Genomic DNA, 20288 nt, shown 5'->3' with positions numbered 1-20288 from the left:
AGTTTGAATTTACTAGTTATTCTTGTCAAGTATGTGATTCTTCTTTTAGGCACATAAAAAGATCTCTTAATTTGAGTGACTGAAATGGTGCGTAATTTTCTGGCATAAAACCTTGGTCCTTACTCCTTTAATTGAAAAAAAAATTAGGGCTTGAATTACATTTTTCGAGGAGTTATAAGCTTGGAAAGATGGGGTGGAATTATTCACTATTTTCACGAAATTTCTGACACTGCTATGCACTATCATAATAAAAAAATGATATAAAGGCACTTTTGCATAATTTGACTCGTTAGATTGGTGTCCGCCATGCATTGGGACGGAGACAGAGTAATTTTCAAAACAAACAATAAAAATTAATAAAAACCTCAAAGGACTGAACAATTTTTATTTGTTTTATTTGTTTTTCAACAACATTGTTTTCTTTTTTCAATGATGTTCACCGTTTGGTCATTTGAAGCAGTAAGATGGCAGTATGTTGCCTCAGCGATTATCCCTGTTAAGAGCTTGTAGTTTGTTTTAAGACAGCAGATTGGTCGATATTGGTTAGCCATGTTGGTGTCCTCATTTTTGGGAATAGTAAGTCACATGTTCAAGTGGCACATACTGTTGGCATTTTTGCCCAAATTTAAATTGTATTGAGACTGTTGGGAGTGATCTCTGGGGAGCTGTTGCATTATTTCATGGAGTGACACAAATATGCTTTCGATTTGCAGTCAGTGTGTTTTAAAACATGTCTTTTTAAATTGCTGTTCGAGGAAAATGTTGAACTGCAAACTTCACAGGATAGAGGCTTTTCACCAGTGCGTGAACATGTGTTTTTACATTAATTTTCTGGGAAAATGCTGTACCACACACTTGACATGAATAATGCTTTTCGTTCTTTTATTTTACTTTTGTAAGTTTGAAGCTAACACTTGATTCTGTTAGAGTTTAAATTTATATCGGAGGGCTCTTTTAAGAATAGACACTGTTCCCTTTATGGCTGCTATCTGTATTTCCTTACAGCTTGGTTTTCCAGGGATTGCCTCTAAGTATTTTTGAAGGTTCTTTTTTATAAGGCCAGTTGCTCCTGTCACAACTGGTATAATGTTTATTTCTTTCAAAGACCATGTCGTTTTTAGATCATTTTTAGGTCCTGATATTTTGTTATCTTTTTCCCGTTCTGTGACGTCGATAATAAGAACAGTCCTTTCCTGCTTGTTCCATATTACTATATCTGGCTTGATGGCCTTGTCTTTTATGTATCTATACGTTTTTGTCGTAGAACACTGTCACTTTTCCATTTGATGTTATCGGTGGTGGTTCATGTTCCCAGATGTTCGATGACCTATCTAGTTGCATCTCTCCACAGATCTTCCAGTATAAGTATGTACATATTTTGTTGTGATGGGCAGTGTAATGACCATCGGCTAGAAGGATCTTGCATTCAGACATTAGGTGGCTTGGGCTTTCAAAGCTGAGTGACAGAATCTGCATTGGTCAGGGTTTTGTAGACCAGCCATTTTCTTAAATCCATTTGTGAGTAAGCCTTGGTTTTGCGCAGCTATAATTAATCGTTCTTCACTTTTAAGCCATTGTAGTGAGGCCTCCTTGTCAATGTAGCTCTGGTTCAGTTCTTCCATGAACCTGCCTGCTCTCTTTTGTTGTTGGCATCCTTCTAGTCTTGTCTTCACTTCCCTTTTTTATACTCCTTTCTCTTCTTTCGGGCGATTAGGGTTGCTGGGTTGTCATATTCTTCTATTATGTTGTCCAGTGTGTTACCACTGAAATTTTCACCGAGCTTTGTAAGTGACGTCTGCTGGGGCAAACATTTGGTGTGATCTTCATTCACCATTTTTATTTTGGGGTCAGAAGAACATTTAATATATTGGCTTATGCTTACCACTAAAGCTCGGTATGTGTGGTTTATTTCAGTGAGGCCTAAATCATCTTCTCTCCATGGTAAGTACAGCCTGTCCATTCACTGATGTTTGTAAATGACGTCATGAAGGGTCAGCATTTTCTGAGTTTTTACATCAAGGCTATTGATGCAGTTGTGGCCAATTGATTATGCCAAATCCATAAGAGACAACGGGTATTGCCAATTGATTGATGGCAGTAATTTTGTTTTTTGCTGATAGTTCTGATGAGAGAATTTTTGTAAGTCGCTTGAAGTATTCTCCCTGCACTTTTTCTCTCATCTTTCCATGTTCAAGTGTCTCATTATCCTCTACTCCCAGGTATTTATAGACAGCATCCTCTTCAAGGTCTTCAATAGAGCCATTGTCAAGATTAAGATGTTTTGATCCTGTCTTCCTTTCTTTATGGTGCATTTAGCGCATTTGTCGAATCCCAATTCTATGCAGATGTCCTCTGTATAATTTTTGACAATGCCTATCAGAGAGACAAGTTGTTTCTCGGATTCTTCATAGAGTTTCAAGTCGTCTATAAAGAATAGATGATTTACTCTTATTTTCTTCCTTCTTTCTGCCCATGCTGAAATTTTATCCAACATTGGATCGCTTAAGTAGCTTACATAGTGGATCCATTGTGAGGCAGAAAAGGAGCTGAGAGGCTGTCTCCCTGGAATATTCCTCGCTTGATCTTTATGTTTGGGGTCTTTATCCTTCCTTCTGTGTGCTGTTTTTGAAGGAATGACGTAATACCAGTTTATTTATCCTTTTTGCTTCGAAGTTTTTTTGTTTTATTTTTTATTTGTGCAGTTATAAGGCTTTTATCTCAGCCTGATGTTCTGCCAACTTAGCTCTTAGATGTGCTTGATCATGAAGGGAATAATAAGTTTTTAACTAATTCAAAATGCCAAAACTAGAAACTTTAACTGAGTAAATTGTTAAAAATCTTTCCTGTTCGCTTAAGTATCATTAATTATTAGTATTTAGTAATTAATTATTAATTCTAATACTTTTATTTGAGTGTGTTTCATCCTGTGCATATAATTGTATATTCGAATTCTTTGAAAGTTTTATGAAAATCAATTTTTTATTTCCATTAGAATTTTTGAATGTTATATTTTATAAAATTCAAACGGTGTTCATTTGTTACTTTTCTATCCTGGCATCGATTTTTGATTTATATTTACTTGGAAAAATTTGCGCTTTTTCCCTGAATAGAAGGCACATATCAAAAGAATCCAAACTATTTAATGTTTATTTGTACAATATATTCTATATTGTATATATCATATACACACATATATATTGTTAGATCACCGAAGTTAAGCAACAATAAACCTGTGCATTAGCAGATGAGTGACCATTTAGGAATAGCAGATCCTGTATGTGCTCTCTTCTTACTTTGGCTTTGTTTCCAGTTTCAGTTCTGAAATTTCTACTTGAGCACACTGCTATTTAACAACCTAGGAGAGGTGTAGCTGGAGTTTATCTAATTCTAGCCACAAAATATTTATGCACAAATTACAGCATCTACAGTGATGTTTCGTCGTATTCATCAAAATCGGTGGACGGACAATCTAATTTCTGCACTTGAAATCTGGAAAGAAAATCATGAATAAATGATTTTATTTCATCAGAGTAATTCTTAACAAAAATAAAATGTCTGTAGAAGTTAAAGCAACGAATATGTGAAACAATTTTATTTGTAATATAAAAATGTTTTACACAAACGTTTTCCTTTTTAACTTAATGTTTTTATTAATATATATATATATATATATATATATATAATGTATTAATATACACACATATATATGTATATTAATACATATATATATTGAGTATAAAGATTGAAAATTTTATGAATCAGTTTTAAACAAATTTGAGTGAACTTTTATTAATATAATCTGCAAGAAAAATCAGGTATAAATGATTTTATTTGTAAGAAAAACAAAATGTCTGTAGAAGTTAAATCAATGAACATGTGAAACATTTTTATTTGTAAGAAATATAAAAAGTTTTATGCAAACGATTTCTTTTTTACATTAATGAGTTAATTTTTATTCATATATATATAAATAAAAATTAACTCATATATATATATATATATACAAACGATTTCTTTTTTACATATTTGAGTTAATTTTTATTAATATATATATATAAATTTGGCCAAAAAGGTCGATGCTTCCAAAATGGAGCATTGATTTGTTAGAACGTTGAATTAGAAATGGAGCACCCCTTAAAAACATTATTCTTAGATTTTAAAAAATTTATTTTGGATAATCTTGTAAATTAATAACCATTCGATAAAAATCAGTTAAAAAAAATAAAAATTAGAGAGAGCGTACAACTTCAATATATTGCAGATGAAAAAAAGAAAATTTAACAAACAATTCTGTTGGAACTTCTGCAATTCACAAACGGTTAGATGAAAGCTCAAGTGTTGTTTCTGATAGATTTTTAATAATAACAATTTACAATTAAACAAATTGTTTCATAGTGTTTTTTCTTTTTGTAAACTTTTCACAAACATTTTTCGGATTTTAAAATCATAATATACTTTATTTATTATTTATTTATTACACCTCATAGTAGTGCGGTATTTAATAAATTTATTGTTTTTCATATAAAGATTGATAATTTCATAATGGAAAAACAAACAAAATAAAATTGAGTGTACAATCGTTTCAGAAACGATATTTATTTTATTAAAATTGACAAAAATAATTGACAATAATTTTTTATTAATATATATATATATATATATATATATATATATATATATATATATATATATATATATGTATATATATATATATTTACAATAATTAACAAAGACTTTATTTTAGAATATAATCTCCTCATCGGCACAAAAGAAGGGGGAGAAGGTTAAGACACCAAACAAATAGCATTTTTGTAGCAAGTAAGGTTGATAGTCCTGAAAATATTTGAAACATAAGAAAGAAGTTATAAATTCTATGTTGATAATTAAAATAAAAAAATTATTAAAAATAGAAAAAAGAAAATTCAGTTTCATTACTATTATTATTGTTGCGGTGGCACACATTCATTTGCATATTGGGATAGTAATTACACATAAATAGGAAGACTCAGTTAGTCTGAGTGTGTGTTCACCAGAAGCCACCGAAGGCCGCCAAGAGCAGATATGTTTCTCCAGCAAAGACTCTCTTATTTGACACCATTATGTAAATATCCTGTAAATATACCTTTTCCTAATACACTTCTTATTTGATCTACCTTCATTTGTTGAGTCGTCGTTTGTATTGCTTTCTACGTTACTTGTTTCAACCTGCAAACTTAACAGTGACGACGAGGATGAACGTCAAATATAACAGTTTGACGAAGAAATGGAAAGAACTCACTAAAAAAAAAAGTACAACGCAATGGTTGACTTTTCTAAGGAATATAAGTTTTGACGAACCAAATAGTCGGAAAAAAAACGGATTTTACGCTAAAGAGAAGTTCGACTCAAGCGGAAAAAATGAATAATTCAGCGAACATTGTGTTGAGACACTTGTAGTCTGTCTAAACTGTACAAACGAACTGTCTAAACCAAGATGGCCGACTCCTATTTATATCACCACAAGCAAGGGAGGTAACCATGTAACTGAAGCAAGGGAGGTAACCAATGTCTACATTAACATTGCTGCTGTCCTCAAGTGAATAATTTATTTCTGATTTAACAAGTCCCTTAGAAGCTCAGACGAAGCTCCTGCCTTGGTCAAACAATCAGAGACCTGATCACAACCCTTGATCCATTCTATCTGTATCTCTCTTCTACTCTTCATTTCCTTCAGCCTTGCTACATCTATTCTCAATCGTCGATCGCTTACCAGATTGTTGGAATTCAATGTCTCCACAAGTGATGCATTATCTGTCTTGCAGAGAACGTCTGGCAATTTAGATAACTGAAATACCTCTTGTATCATAACCGCAGTCAAAACACCAGCATCAGCTCCCTCATTCAGAGCAAGAGTCTCTGAGGCCAATGGGCTTTTTGTCACTCTGTCCAATTTCTTTGACGCCCAACACATGGGGGCCATTTTGTCAGTACTTCCTCCAATAAAGACAACAAAACCACCCTGTGAAGATCCATCTTCCAGACTGGCATAAGAGGCATCAGTATAACACAAAATGTGTAAATCTGAGGGCTTTCCCAATTTTGGAAATGTTATAGAACCCTTCTTGGATTTCAATTTTGATAAGGCTTTATTCGCCTCAAATAAGGCTTTTACTTTGGGATGCTTTCCAGTGTTGCTCATTTTACACACATCAAAAGCTATATCAGGGCGTGTTTGAGTTGAAACCCACATCATCTGACCTGCAAGTCTCTTCAACTCATGCTTTTCTTCTTCATTCAGTTCATCATTTTTCCTCAGTATCCTCCCTTTGCTTATTTCTATTGGAGATATGGAAGATACATATAGATCTTGTTCTACAGTGATCCCATTTTCCTGTTGATTAACATTCAGTCCAACATATTTGAATGTTCCACTTTCATGAGATCCCACCTTAAATTTTTCTTTCAATGTTGCAATCACATCCCTTTCAAACTCTGTGTTTCCACAGAAAACAAAATCATCCACGTGCATAGCAAGAATTTCAGTCAAATTTCCTTTAATATCATGCCACAAAAACAATGCATTATCATAAGCACTTGCTACTCCTTTTAATTCAATCAAAGCCTGAGTAACTCTCTTGTACCATGCCCGTGGAGCATTATTCAATCCATAGATGCATCTTTTTAATTTCCACACTTGAGATTTAGGACAAACATCAGATGGTGGCCTCAGGTACACATCTCTCTCTAAAATACCACCTTGCAAAAAGGCTGAGGTAAAATCTATGGTCTGCAGCATCCAATTCTTTATTGATGCGGTTAGCATGACCATTCGCATAGCTTCATGGCTACATGTTGGGGAGTCCGTTTTCAGATTACTATTTTCTTCATAGCCTCGTGCTACAAGGCGAGCTTTCATTGTTTTCTGATTATCCTTGAATTTTTCAGTAATCACCCATCTTGTGGATATTGTTTTTTGACCTGTGTATGGCACACATTCAAATACTTCATAGGTGTTCATGTTTTTTTATTTCTTTATGCTTGGCATCCATTACAGCTTTCCACTGCTCTTGTTCAGCGGTGAGCAGGACTACATTTTCCTGTTCAGTATATTGGGGCACTTCTCTCCAATGATCAATATGATTCCAGTTGATACAAACTTGATCCTCGTTTTCATCCTCAGGTTCTATATTGATCCAATGACTATATTTGCCAGTTGATTTAGGCTGTACTGACATAACCTTTCCTTTCTTCCACTCCCCACTTCCATTTATTTTATAAGTTATGGTCTTATTTCGGCCAGGTTTTTCAGTCTTATCTCTTAAACTGGTAGAACTATCAACAACTTCTTCTCTGTCTATATCTTCACTTTCTACCACTTGATTCTGCAACTCCTCCTCCTCAACTGAAAGGTATTCATTCTTCCCTTCTGTAGTGTTTCCCAGCATTTCAGCTTTTTTTGTTCTTTTTTCGTTGTTTTTATTCACTTTCATCAATTGGCACGGATGCATCCTATAAAATGCTCCGCCATGTCTGATTAAGACAAACTGGCCTTCTCTGCCTAACACTTTTGCTGGACCATGCCATCCTTTAAAACCCTGCCTCCGATAATAGATTTGGTCTCCGGTAGCATAATCTTCATCAGCATAAGTTCTGACATTAGACCTGAGAGCTCTCCTAATTCTCTCACTGGACTCAGCTTCCAAAAAGTTTCTCCTTGCACTATGGAGAGCATTTAAATTTTTTCTCACCATGTCACTTGTAGTAGAGGACTCCATAGCAGGTAACTGGTCTGTCAGAATTGAGGGTGTATTTACATTGAAACCGAATACAAGTTCATTTGGACTGTGTCCAGAGTAATTGAGGAGGGCATTTTTTGCACAAATAGCCCATGCCAAGGCAATTTCAGGTTCACACTTCTCATCGTCAATTGTTTTTTTCATTGCCTCAACAACTATCAAATTATGACGTTCTACAGTACCGTTGCTGAATGGACTTTCTGCGGCAGTAGTACAGGTCTCTATGTTGAGTTTTTCATTCATCTGTCTATAGTGTTCGTTGTTGAATTCACCCCCATTATCACTCAGAAAACGAACAGGAGATCCGAAATAGGTAATCCACATCATAAAGATGTTTTTGATGATCTCCTCCTTCTTCTTTGTTTTGATCAATGTTGCCGCTGAATACCTGGTAGCGGCATCAATGAGATGTAGTATCCACACCTCATTGTGGATTGTCCTCGACGAAAACGCCTTTTGTTGTTACCCGGTTTAGAATAATTATAGTTGACGATTTCGGGCTCTGATTTCACTGCCGATACATTTTCATCACGATAAATGTCACCAAATACTTTCTTTATCGATTCCTTCATGTTTTGATACGTCAAAACAGAACACGTTATCCGCGCTAATTTTTCGTTCTCTTCCGATATGTTAACCGCGTTCAAAACAAGAAAAGCTTGCACTCCTTCCGGTAGAATAATGTTGAATTTTTTTAATCTTTGGTACAAAAACTCATAACGAACAAGAAAGTCATTTATACTGGTACCTGACGATCTTTTATAAGTGTAAAATTCCTTAAAAGTCATGTAAGCGCGCGTGTGTTCATCCTTTAAATATATGTCATCCAGTTTCTTTATTAAGATCTTCAAGCCATCTCGTCCGCCGATGTCACTTGTTGGCAATTCACGGACACATTCTCTAATATTCGGTGGCAGCGTCAAAAACACTGCTGGCCCTTTTTTTTCCTCAGAAAGATCCGTGAACAACGACCACATTTCAACGTCTTGTTTCCAGTTCTCGTAAACATCCTTCCCCTCCAACAATGGAGGTTGTTTGTTCGAAGTTGCCATATCCGATATCCGATCTGTCTAGTGCTACAGACAAGCTGTACAAAAAAAAAATTTTTTTTTTTTTTTTTTTCGTTTTGTCGCACACAGAGGGATATCTCTGCTACCATTTGTTGAGACACTTGTAGTCTGTCTAAACTGTACGAACGAACTGTCTAAACCAAGATGGCCGACTCCTATTTATATCACCACAAGCAAGGGAGGTAACCATGTAACTGAAGCAAGGGAGGTAACCAATGTCTACATTAACACATTGGAAAAGTGTAAAATATTTTCCTCGCAAAGTACAACACTAAAAGAAAGAAACGGTTGTTTTCCAAATTCCAAGAACAAAAACTACATTCAGGGTAAAAAAAAGTAACCTCGATTAATAGTATTTTATTTACTATAATACTAGTCGGGAAAAAGAGACAAACCAAAACCTTTAATTGCAGTCTCAAAGAAAAAAAACTTGAACGTGGCAAAAAAAGCGACGATTTATGCCGTTTCGCGTGGAATCCATCGTAAAAAAAATAACAAACTGTAAAAGTGAATTTTTGTAAAACGACAAACAGATTCGTATTACTAAATTACAAAGAACAGATTAGTATTACTAAATTACAAGGAAGTAACATACGAAGAAAAAAAAGTTCCCCAGTGGATTTCCTAAATTGTTGTAAATACTAACTAAAGACTTTTTGGTAAACCAAATTTTTCTCTTCGGTATTCAAAAAAAAATACCACAGTAAAACTAAAATCAAGGAAAGATCTTTTTAAACTAAAGTTGTCACTGGATAACGGATATAGGAGAGTAAAACGTCACGCAAAAAATTTTTTTAATGTAGTCCATACATTTTATTTTTTTCAATTGTGACTCGAGTTGAAAAACTTTTTTTTTCTATGGAAAGAGTTGTACTTAAGTTCGACTGTTATTTATTAGGAAATGCCTAAAACGGAGAAGTAAATCGTATTTTGTGGTTTCAGCAAAAGCCTCAGTTCTTATGTTGTGGTTGGATGAGCTTGACTCGCTAGCGAAGTGAGAAAATATTATTCGAGCAGCGATATTACTATTGAAAACAGGAACTATGAACAATCAACTATGAACGGATATTGTGTTGCATGTGACAATTTTTTATTACTGCTACTGAAGGATACAAAAAAAATTAAAGATTTATCTAGAATGTTAATGCAATTTTTGCAGACGCAACAAAAGGCGCAATCCAAGCTAGATGCACGTAGAGAGGAGAAATTATTGAAATGGCAAATGGAACAAGAAGAAAGGCAGAAGAAATTACAACTTGAACAAGAAGAAAGGCAGAAGAAATTACAATTTAAATATGGAGAAAGGCAAAATGAACGTTTTGCTAAAACACTAGAACTATTAAAGTCTAATCGAGAAAATGTCGACAGTACTAATTTCTCGCATACAACTATATTTAATAGCATGGACACATTTAATTATGTGCCGGAGGAAGAAAAGACTTTTGAAGCATACTATACGAGATACGCGGATGTCTTTCAACTGGACTGCAAAAGTTGGCCAAATAGCCAGAAAGTGAGCTTTTTACTCAGGAAGTTAGGTGTAAGAGAACACAGAAAGTTCGTAGATTATATACTACCTTAAAAAACTACGGAATTAGATTTCATGGAAGCTGTAAAATTACTAAAAGTATTATTTAATCCGAATATATCTCTTTTTCATAAGAGATGATTGAGTATAAATCTAAGGAAGATGAACAACCTAGATTATTTGACATACGCATCAGTTGTCAATAAAAACTGTGATAATTTTAAGCTAGCGGAACTAACAGTAGAAGATTTCAAATGCCTAATCTTCGCACAAGGGTTAGTCTCCACGAAAAATGCAGAAATATGCAGACGAGTGTTGTCTAAGCTGGAATCTGAGCAAGATTTAACACTTCAGAAATTAGCAGAGGATTGTGAAAGGGCCATTACACTAAAAATGGATTCAAAAAAGATAGAAGAATCCGGAGTGGCATATGTAAGGAAGGTTAGAAAACCATACACACCAACCAAGAACTATACAAATAAAAGCAGTCAAAACGGAACGATTATAAGTATAGTAAAGAATATAACAAGTCTCTTCCTAGATATAACTGTAAGAGATGCGCAGAAAGACAGTGGGAATCGGATTTCCCTTATAAGAAGAAAAAATGCTACATTTGCAAGAAAGTCGGACACAAAAGCGATATAAAGATTTCATTAGAAAGAGAGTACAGCAAACAAAATCAAATGAAAAATTAGACAAAAATCGGCGAAAATACATAAAAGCGGAAATATTTAAACCGCCAACAACTGGATTCAGGATCCGATATTTCTATAATAAACTTTAATACATGGAAAAAGTTGGGTAAACCAACCATGATGAAAACAAGTAAATCAGCTTGGACGGTGTCTGGTGGTAAAATTTGATGGAGAAGTTATTAATTCTATTAATTTTTAGATGAAAAAAAGTATAAATATTTTACCCCCCCCTTTTTAATGTTTGTCTGAATTTTTTTTTCCAATTTAAAACGTTTGTTTAAAATAGAGATTTTACCTTTTTAAGGCGATTAGGTGTCCGATTCATGAATTGTTTTGGATTTATTAAAGTTTAAATGCAGTTTAAATCCCGTTTTTCTGGAAATGTCGGTTGAAAAAAAAATGTTAAAAAATAGTAAAACAGTTTTAATGAGAAAACAAGTTAAAGGGGAATAAATTAAAAATGTTCATACTGAAAAATAGCGAAAACCTGTTTGGAATAGGTTTAATTGAGAAATTTGGACTCTGGGATAAGCCAATTAATACATTCAATAACAGAAAATATGAAAGAGGACTTAACAAAATTATTCCCTGATGTTGCAATAAATTTAAGGCCTCGTTCGAACTTAAAGAAAACACCAGCCCACTTTTTAGAACAAAGTGAAACGTTCCATTCGCTGGGTTGGAAAAGATTAATAAAGAATTAGACAGAATCGAACAGACAGTAATACAATTAAAAATAGAACATAGTGACTGGGTAGCCCCCACCGTATATGTAAAGAAAAAGAATGATGAAATCAGAGTATGCGCAGTCTTTTCAACAGGTCTAAACTCCATATTACAAGATTACCATTACCCTCTACCAAGCCCAGAGGAAATATTCACAAAGTTTAATGGTGGTAATATCTTCTCCAAGAATAAAATACCGCTCGAGGAGAATTGCTCAAAAATACTATGCACAAATTCAACCGTTTTTTTTTTAAATTTTTTTTTTATTTCATTTTCACCCCAAACAAGGCAAATTGCCACTTTGGTGTAGGGGGCTGCTATCAGGGTCAGCAACTACTGGGGCACTATGTAGGGATTTGGGCAGCAAGATGTCGGTTCACATTGCACTTGAACTTCTGCATGTCAGTACAGTTAGGGAAGCAGGATCCTGGAATGGAATTCCAGAGTCTAGCGGTTCTGGAGAAGAAACTACTGGAGTAGAAAGATCTTTTACATCTAGGGATCTCTACTGTGTGGCGGTGGGATTTAGCTGCCTGTCGGGTTTGTCGAGGGTGTCTATGTCTTGGGGGCACAAGTGTCTGCAGTTCGTCAGAGCATTCACCATTAAAATACTTGTAGAACAAGCAGAGGAATGCAACATTTCATCGATGGGACAGAGGCTTAAGCTTAGATGCCAGTTCAGGGCCTATCAGATTGGCGACTCTTTTTTTAACCTTGTCTAGGTGCGAGAGACTAGTAGTAGACGCACCAGCCCAGATGTGACAACAATACTCCATACATGGGCGAATGGTGGCCTTATAGAGATATTGGACACTTTCACGTGTCAATAGATTTCTAGCACGGTAGAGAGAGCCTACCTTTTTTGCAGCGGCCCTGGCAATGTTTTCAATATAATTGTTTCAGCTCATGTTTCCTGTGAACGTTAGGCCAAGCAGTTTGAAAGATGTACTCTCAGACAGGGAGTCACTGGCCATTGCTATTGGTGACAGAGAAGGTTTCTTGTAATTATTGAAGGAAACCAGTTTAGTCTTGGCAGCATTGAATGTGACCATCCATTTATGCCCCCATTCCACTACAGATTGGAATGTTTTTGCGATTTCTTTAGATATGTGTTCATTTGTTTTCCTATCATGCCTGTTATAGAGTGTAGTGTCATCAGCATATATACCCATCTCAGAGGCAGTTTTGCCGGGGAGGTCATTAATAAATATCAGGAACAATAGAGGTCCAAGGATAGACCCCTGGGGCACTCCCGCATTTATATCATACTGTTTAGATGTTCAACCGTCGAGGACAACCTGGATTTTTCTCTTATCTAAGGATTTAATTATGCTAAGTATTCTACCAGTGATACCGTATGATTTAATTTTCCTGAGGAGACCCTTGTGCCATACCCTGTCAAAAGCCTTAGATATATCTAGAGCTACCGCTCTGCCCTCCCCTGCTTTGTCCAGTGAATGGTATATACATTCAGAGATTACAGTGAGGATGTCAGCCGTGGAACGGGCTTGTCTAAATCCATATTGTTTGTCAGTCAGAAGTTTAGCATCTGTAAGGTGCCGGACTAGAGCATGGTTAATTATAGTCTCAAATATTTTGGCAAAAAGTGGGAGGAGGCTAATGGGGCGATAATTTGATGGGTCAGTTCTTTTACCAGAATTCTTGAATATTGGTACCACAGAAGCGGTTTTCCAACAGCCCGGAAAGCATGATTCATTAAGACATTTGTTGTAGAGTTTGGAGAGAACTGGAGCTACTTCGGCTGAGCACTTTTTAATAGCACAGCTGGGATGAGATCAGGTCCACATGCTTTTGAAGAGTCAAGAATTTTTATGATAGCATGTACCTGAGCAGGGGTGATTTTTAGATCGTCTAGCGTGGCGTCTGTCCGCAAAGGAAAGTCAGGCAGGAGGTGGTTGGAAGGGTCCAGTGTGGAGTTCGAGGCAAACTGGCTGGCGAGCATATTAGCTTTGTCGGTTGCTGAGCAAACAACCTCGTGATTGTTGGTTAGTGGGGGAATTGTTGATTGCCCATTATTTACTACACTGTTGTAGATTTTCCAGAAGTCACGAGTTCCTAATTTTTTTGCTTTGATGCATTTTTTAGTGGTTTCAGTAAATTCTCTCTTGGCTGTCGCTATTTCTTTCTTAACGTTATTTCTAGCTTCTATGTACTTCTGTTTGTTTGAACTGGACTTATGTCGGTTAAATCTGTGGTATGCATGCTGCCTTTGAGCAATGGCAGTTGCACAAGTAGAAGTAAACCATTGGGGAGACTGGGGCTTGCTATAAAATTTCCGCATGGGAACATGTGCTTCCATTGCTGTTTTGAACCATTCAGTGGTCTCATTTGCGCACTGTTCAGCAGGAAGAGAAAAAATATTTCCCCATGGGGCATCTCTGATAAGATCTCTGATTGCTTCCCAGTCAGCCTTTTTATAATATCTCGTTTTGAGCACTGGCTCTTCAGTTTTGGGTCTAGAATTTAGTGCGATTTCTACCATTATCACTTTATGTTCAGCGTTCCCGAGTGCGCCGTCAGCATTTGTTGTACAATCCTCGGGAACTGTAGTCAGAAACAAATCTAGAAGTGATGCTTGTTGTTCTTGCTGGTCAGGGAAACGGGTTGGAAACGTAACCATTTGTGATAGGGAGTGAGATATAGCAAAACTATGTGTTGTGCTGCCCGTTGCATCTGTGTGAGTAGAGAATCCTGGCCAGTTTTTGTGGTGAACATTCAATATGACCTTCACCTTCACCGAGGTGAACGATTTTTATGACCTTCACCGAGGTGCGCGACTTGACACACAAAAATAAACCGCCTCTTTATCACCTGCTAACGCATGCGTCACTGTAACGTCCAATGACAACAACAACCCCAACCTTCTCACTCGACCTGCCTTTATACCACTATCTCAATCCCTTCTCTTGCGCATATGCCTGTAGATTCCTGACAACCTCAAGACTTCCGCTTATAAAAACCCAAGTTTTGTTGTCGCGCATGCCTATACAAGGCACAAACACGAGGGTGTTTGTTGTGTTGGTAAGTACTACACTCCCCCCTGATCTGATGATCACACAGAGTGTACTCCGGGAGTGGCCTCTTAGTTCGTTGGCTTCTGCGAAGGGTGGTATTTACACTCTCGGATTCAGGTTCTGGTTCTGGTTCTGTGTGAGGTTCTGGTTCTGGTTCTGATCCTGCCTGATCAAACGAACTAAAACTACCACTCTCTTGCTCGGTGACCTCACTCATCAGCAGCTCATCATCTGATGATTCGTCACTCTCTGTAGTTGTGGGATGTACTTCACTAGCCAGGCGAAGATCGCGCACATGGCGTGGGGTTCCATCAACAAGGACCGACTGCTGGCTGACCACTCCAGATATTCGTCCTCGCTTGAACTTGGTGGTGCACCGGTTTCCAGGGGGTCTAACCCAAACTGGATCCCCTACCTTGTATTTGTTATGACTCTCCTCGTCGATTGGTTGGACAGTGTCAATGCCCTTTATCCTAACATGGTATTTGTGTATGGCATTGCCCGGTGCTGTTGTTAGTGTCTTCCCATCCTTTGGTGTGACGTTATACCAATACGTGGCCTCCGTAATGGTGCATTGTTTTCTGGCAGCAATTCTCTTGATGCTGCGATGGCTCCTCTCAGCAATGCCATTCCCTGATGGCACATGGGCACATTGCAGTCGTAGTCGGACACCCCACTCATTCAACAACTGCCGAACTTGGTGGCTACAAAAAGCAGCATCATTGTCCATCAATATCTCTTCCGGCGCACCTCGCTCAGAAAAGATAGATGACAGTTGGCGGACAACATTCGCTGAGTCCTGCCTGGTCATTTGCCGCCACACCGCAAAACGAGTGGGTCCACAGTCGATAAGGGTTAGAAAGGGCTTACCACTGTAATGGGTAATATCCATCGCTAATCGTTGCCACACATGCTCAACTTCCAATCGCCCCTTCTGCTATTGCTCAGGTGCAGGATCGATAGACTGGCATGCCTCACAGTGCCTGATGATCTGCCTGACATCCGCCCTTGTCACTGCCGGGTCTACACGCCTCGCAAAATACAACGTTCTTTTGATACTTGGATGTCCACTCTGCACATGAATTCTTTGTATTTGGCATGAGCTAATCGCGCCAACTGCGCAAGATCGAGCAATGAACTCCACGGCTGTCTTCACAGCTTCATACCCTTTGTGAGGCACACGGGTTAGTTGGTCTTCACGATTACAGTGTGATGCCACGAGCGTTACACTCACCGACAGGTCATACTCTGATACCAGACTCTTCAGGGTGTTTAGCCTCCGCCGGATTAACATCTCACTGGCTGCCTTAGTACGGACTCTTGTTCATCCCGAGAGAGTGTCGGACACCCAGTGGTAGACGCAGAGAGAATCCGTGTACAAGTGTAACTTCTTCGACTGCCATTGCAGTGCCAGATTTAAACCCTTCACAACAGCATCCAGTTCCGCCAGGTTGATGTGTTGAGTATCATTCATGGGTCGCAGCCAGCATGCGTCTTCAATTACATTTCCACGTTGCTCCAATAACACTCCCAATGCCAAAGAACTAGCGTCAACCCACACATTCACAGTGTCCCCATCGACACACCATTCTCCACGGGCAGGATCCTCCTTGTTAACTCTCTCTAGGGTTTCTGTCGTCATCAGAGTTAGAAGAGCATCATCAGATACATCATCCCAACCTGTAGTTACTAAACTTGCCCTGCGTTTGATGTCCGCTGCGTAATAACATCAGGGACGGTTGGAATCTCACTGCCACGTCTCCATCGTAAGGTACCGTCTTTCCCGCAAACGTCCAATCCTAATACCCGTGCTCCATCCCTCAGACGTTTGGGATCCTTGCACTCCAACCCGAATTGAGCTAACTTTTCTCTGACGTGCGACGCAGATTGTACGTCTTCATTGACATACACATCATCAATATAGGCCGATGTTGCGTCCTCAGTAGTCTTTTCCTGGGACAACACTGCATTTACGATGGTCTTCATGATTTGCAGTGCCACATTCAGCCCAAAGCCAAGCCGAGTAAGGCAGTATCTCTGACCCCGGAACCACACTGTCTGGAATGGCCACAATGTCTCATCCACTCGCACCTGCAAATAAGCCTTCCGCAAGTCTACTATAGACACATTGGAGCCCTTCTGGTGCCATTCTCTCAGCTTGCTGGCGCACACGTCAGCATCGGCAGTGTACGTCTCAATGTATCTATTGAGTTCACGATAGTCAAGCACCGGACGAACTTTCGATTTGTTCTGCTGGACTACAGCCATTAAGGGAATCAGACCCTTGGGTGGTCCCAGCTTGTTGGGGTAGGGGATCAGCCATCCATCCTGGATCCATGCCTCAAGTTCCTTCTCGTAATCATTACGGGCCTCGTCGGTATCGAGTACTCTGCAATGCTATTCTTGAGTTCGGTTGGCGCCCTTCCTTCTGTCCACTTCCACGATGCAGTCCATGCTTTTTGGTGAGGGTCGTAGTCCACCTTAAAATCAGGCCGATCAATGTGAACTGCAGCACACACTGGGGTTTCCAAAAATCGCACAGTCCAATCTCTTCTGATAACCACTCCCCCCAGTGCCTTAATAGCATCATATCCCAATAGTACATCGAATCCCAGCAAATCCCCTCACATCACCAGCACATAAATGTTTGCGGCCACACCAGAGTCTGTGTGGACTTTGACAGTTCTGGCTCCACAGCAAGCTTGCGTATTGCCACCTATTGTGGTTACTTTGATGTTCTGCTTTGTCCAGTTTCGACACAAATTGGCACTCATGATGGTGTGTGAGCACCCGGAGTCGAGAAGAGCTGAACAAAGCACTTGGTCCACGTACACATTTATTGTCGGTTGCGCCTCAATTAAATCTTGTCCGGGAAACAGGGCGGCGCTGACGTCCTGCCCCCTGATGCATTTCCCGCACAATTTTGGGATAAATGTCCATAGCTACCACATTGGAAACAGTGCGGGCGCCCCCGCCCCTTGTTAGTACAATTTCTTGCGATGTGGCCTTGCTGGCCACAGCAGAAACATCTCCCATTGGTCGTGGGTCTCAAACTGGGACTCTTTTCAGCATTAGTCTTGGCTGCCTGCGCCATCATTACAACCGGTTCCCTCAGGTCCTCCTCATCTCTGATAATGGCTCGAGCGCGTTCTAACAAATGTTCCATGGGCGTTACAGATATGCTGGTGGAAGCTCTCAACAGTTGCTTAACATGGGTGGGAAGGCCGGCCACAAACGCATACGCCAGTGTTTGCTCTGACACTCCATTGCCAAATAGAACTGCAAGTTTCTTCAGCTCCGTGAAGAAGACGTCCACGGTTTCTCCTGGCATGTGCTTCCTAGTGGCAAATGTTTCGTAGGCCGTACAGGGATCCATGGCAAATGCCTTGTATAAAGCATTTTTTATACAGGTAATATCAGCCTTCTCCACAGCACTCAGTTGCTGATATACACTTAGGGCGCCTCCAGCCAATCTTAGGGGAATCACGGTATGCACCCCCTTTACTTCACAGAGGTTGCAGGTCAGCTCAACCCTTTCGACCCAGTCGACAACAGAAGTGGATCCGTCGAATTCGGGTATCAGTTTTAAATCAAACTTTGCCCCAGCCATAGTTGTCCAGGAAAAGAGACAAAATGAAATAGCCGAAATAGCTTATGACCTTCACCTTCACCGAGGTGAACGATTTTTATGACCTTCACCGAGGTGCGCAACTTGACACACAAAAATAAACCGCCTCTTAATCACCTGCTAACGCATGCGTCACTGTAACGTCCAATGACAACAACAACCCCAACCTTCTCACTCGACCTGCCTTAATACCACTATCTCAATCCCTTCTCTTGCGCATATGCCTGTAGATTCCTGACAACCTCGAGACTTCCGCTTATAAAAACCCAAGTTTTGTTGTCGCGCATGCCTATACAAGGCACAAACACGAGGGCGTTTGTTGTGTTGGTAAGTATTACATTAAAGTCACCAAATACATGGACTTGGGCGCTAGTGTCGAGGGAGAGTGCTGTGTCTATACTGTCAGAGACTTTGTTTATTATGGTGCAGTCCTGGGTCGAGGGAGAGCGCTAGAGAAAATAAAGGTAGCTTATGTTGTGTTGTATGTTTAGTCTAAAGAACATAAAGGCTTGATCGTCCGTTTCTAGGTTTGTTTCTCTAGTCAGGGGGAGGGTATCACGAATGTAGACTCCAAGTCCGTGCATATGTCTGTCAGAGTCCTTATGGCAGAGTGGGAGATAGCCAGGCATGTTAAAGTAGTTAGAGGGGATGGAGGAGTGTAGGTTAGTCTCGCTTAGTACTAAGTTATTCAGGGTATTTGTTAGGAGAAATGCTTCAACATCAGCTAAATTAGTTCTAAGCCCACGGATGTTAGTGAATGCAAGCCTCAAAGTAGCGCCTGCCATTTTTCAACAAGCGATGGACACCATGCTAAGTGGTATTGAGTGCGCATGTGCATACCTGGACGACATTGTTATCAGGAGCAAATCCCTAGAAGAACATAAAGAGCATTTAAAACAGGTATTCACTCGAATACAAGAATTCGAGTTTAAAGTAAAAGAAAATAAATGCGACTTTTGTATGAGCGAAATTTAGTATCTTGGACATATTATAAATAAACATGGGCGACGTCCAGACCCAGAAAGATCTGCGGCAATAAAAAACATGCCAGCACCTAATAACGTAACAACCTTGCAGAGTTTCTTAGGACTCGCAAATTATTACCAATCTTTTAATGAAGGGATGCATAATTTGCGAGCTCCCTTAAATGAGCTGCTAAAAAAGGGCACACCTTGGGACTGGACGCAAGAATGTCAAACCGCTTTTGACAAAATAAAGAGCGCACTAACATCTGAATTATTTCCAACTCACTATGACACAAAATTAAATATAGTCGTCACTAGTGACGCTAGTTCCTATGGCATAGGAGCATGCATTCAACATATCATGGCTAATGAATCTAGAAAGCCAATAGCTTGGGCTTCGAAAACACTGCTTCCAGCAGGGAAGGCGTATTCACAGATTGAAAAAGAAGTGTTGAGTATAATCTTTGCAGTGACTAAATTCGACCGATATTCATATGGTAAACATTTTATTCTTGAAACCGACCATAAACCATTAGTCACAATCTACGGATGCAAAAAAAGGATTGCCTGTATACACTGCAAATAGATTGCTGCGCTGGAGTACGATCCTACTGAATTACGATTTCCAGCTACAACCTCTAGCATCGAAAAAGATTTGCCATGCGGATGGACTTTCAAGACTGATACCACAGAAACATAATTTGGAAGAATCAGTGATTGCAGCAATTCGAACAAACGTCGAAGTGAAAAATATGGTAGCAAACATCATTAAAGAACTACCGGTAACATTGTCGGATATTAAAAGAGAAGCCGATAAAGATGAATATATAAATGATCTAAAAGAAAAAATTATAAATAACAAAAAG

At 38.8% G+C, this 20288-nt stretch overlaps 1 long non-coding RNA gene across 2 annotated transcripts in view; it reads right to left on the bottom strand.

The window, feature by feature from the left end:
- Positions 1–367: 367 nt before the first annotated feature.
- Positions 368–20288, bottom strand: part of LOC145270685 (uncharacterized) — a 32211-nt gene continuing 12290 nt past the window's right edge. For both annotated transcript variants that reach the window (XR_013865513.1, XR_013865514.1), the window contains exon 3: positions 368–3489. This is a non-coding gene — a long non-coding RNA (uncharacterized LOC145270685). The remainder of the gene's footprint in view (positions 3490–20288) is intronic.

The sequence above is a fragment of the Euprymna scolopes genome, chromosome 46, assembly GCF_053919585.1.
Source record: "Euprymna scolopes isolate OS-2025 chromosome 46, ASM5391958v1, whole genome shotgun sequence".
In the NCBI taxonomy this organism is placed as follows: domain Eukaryota; kingdom Metazoa; phylum Mollusca; class Cephalopoda; order Sepiida; family Sepiolidae; genus Euprymna; species Euprymna scolopes.
The sequence above is the reverse complement of the archived record's forward strand: the minus strand, read 5'-3'. Positions and strand labels throughout refer to the sequence as shown.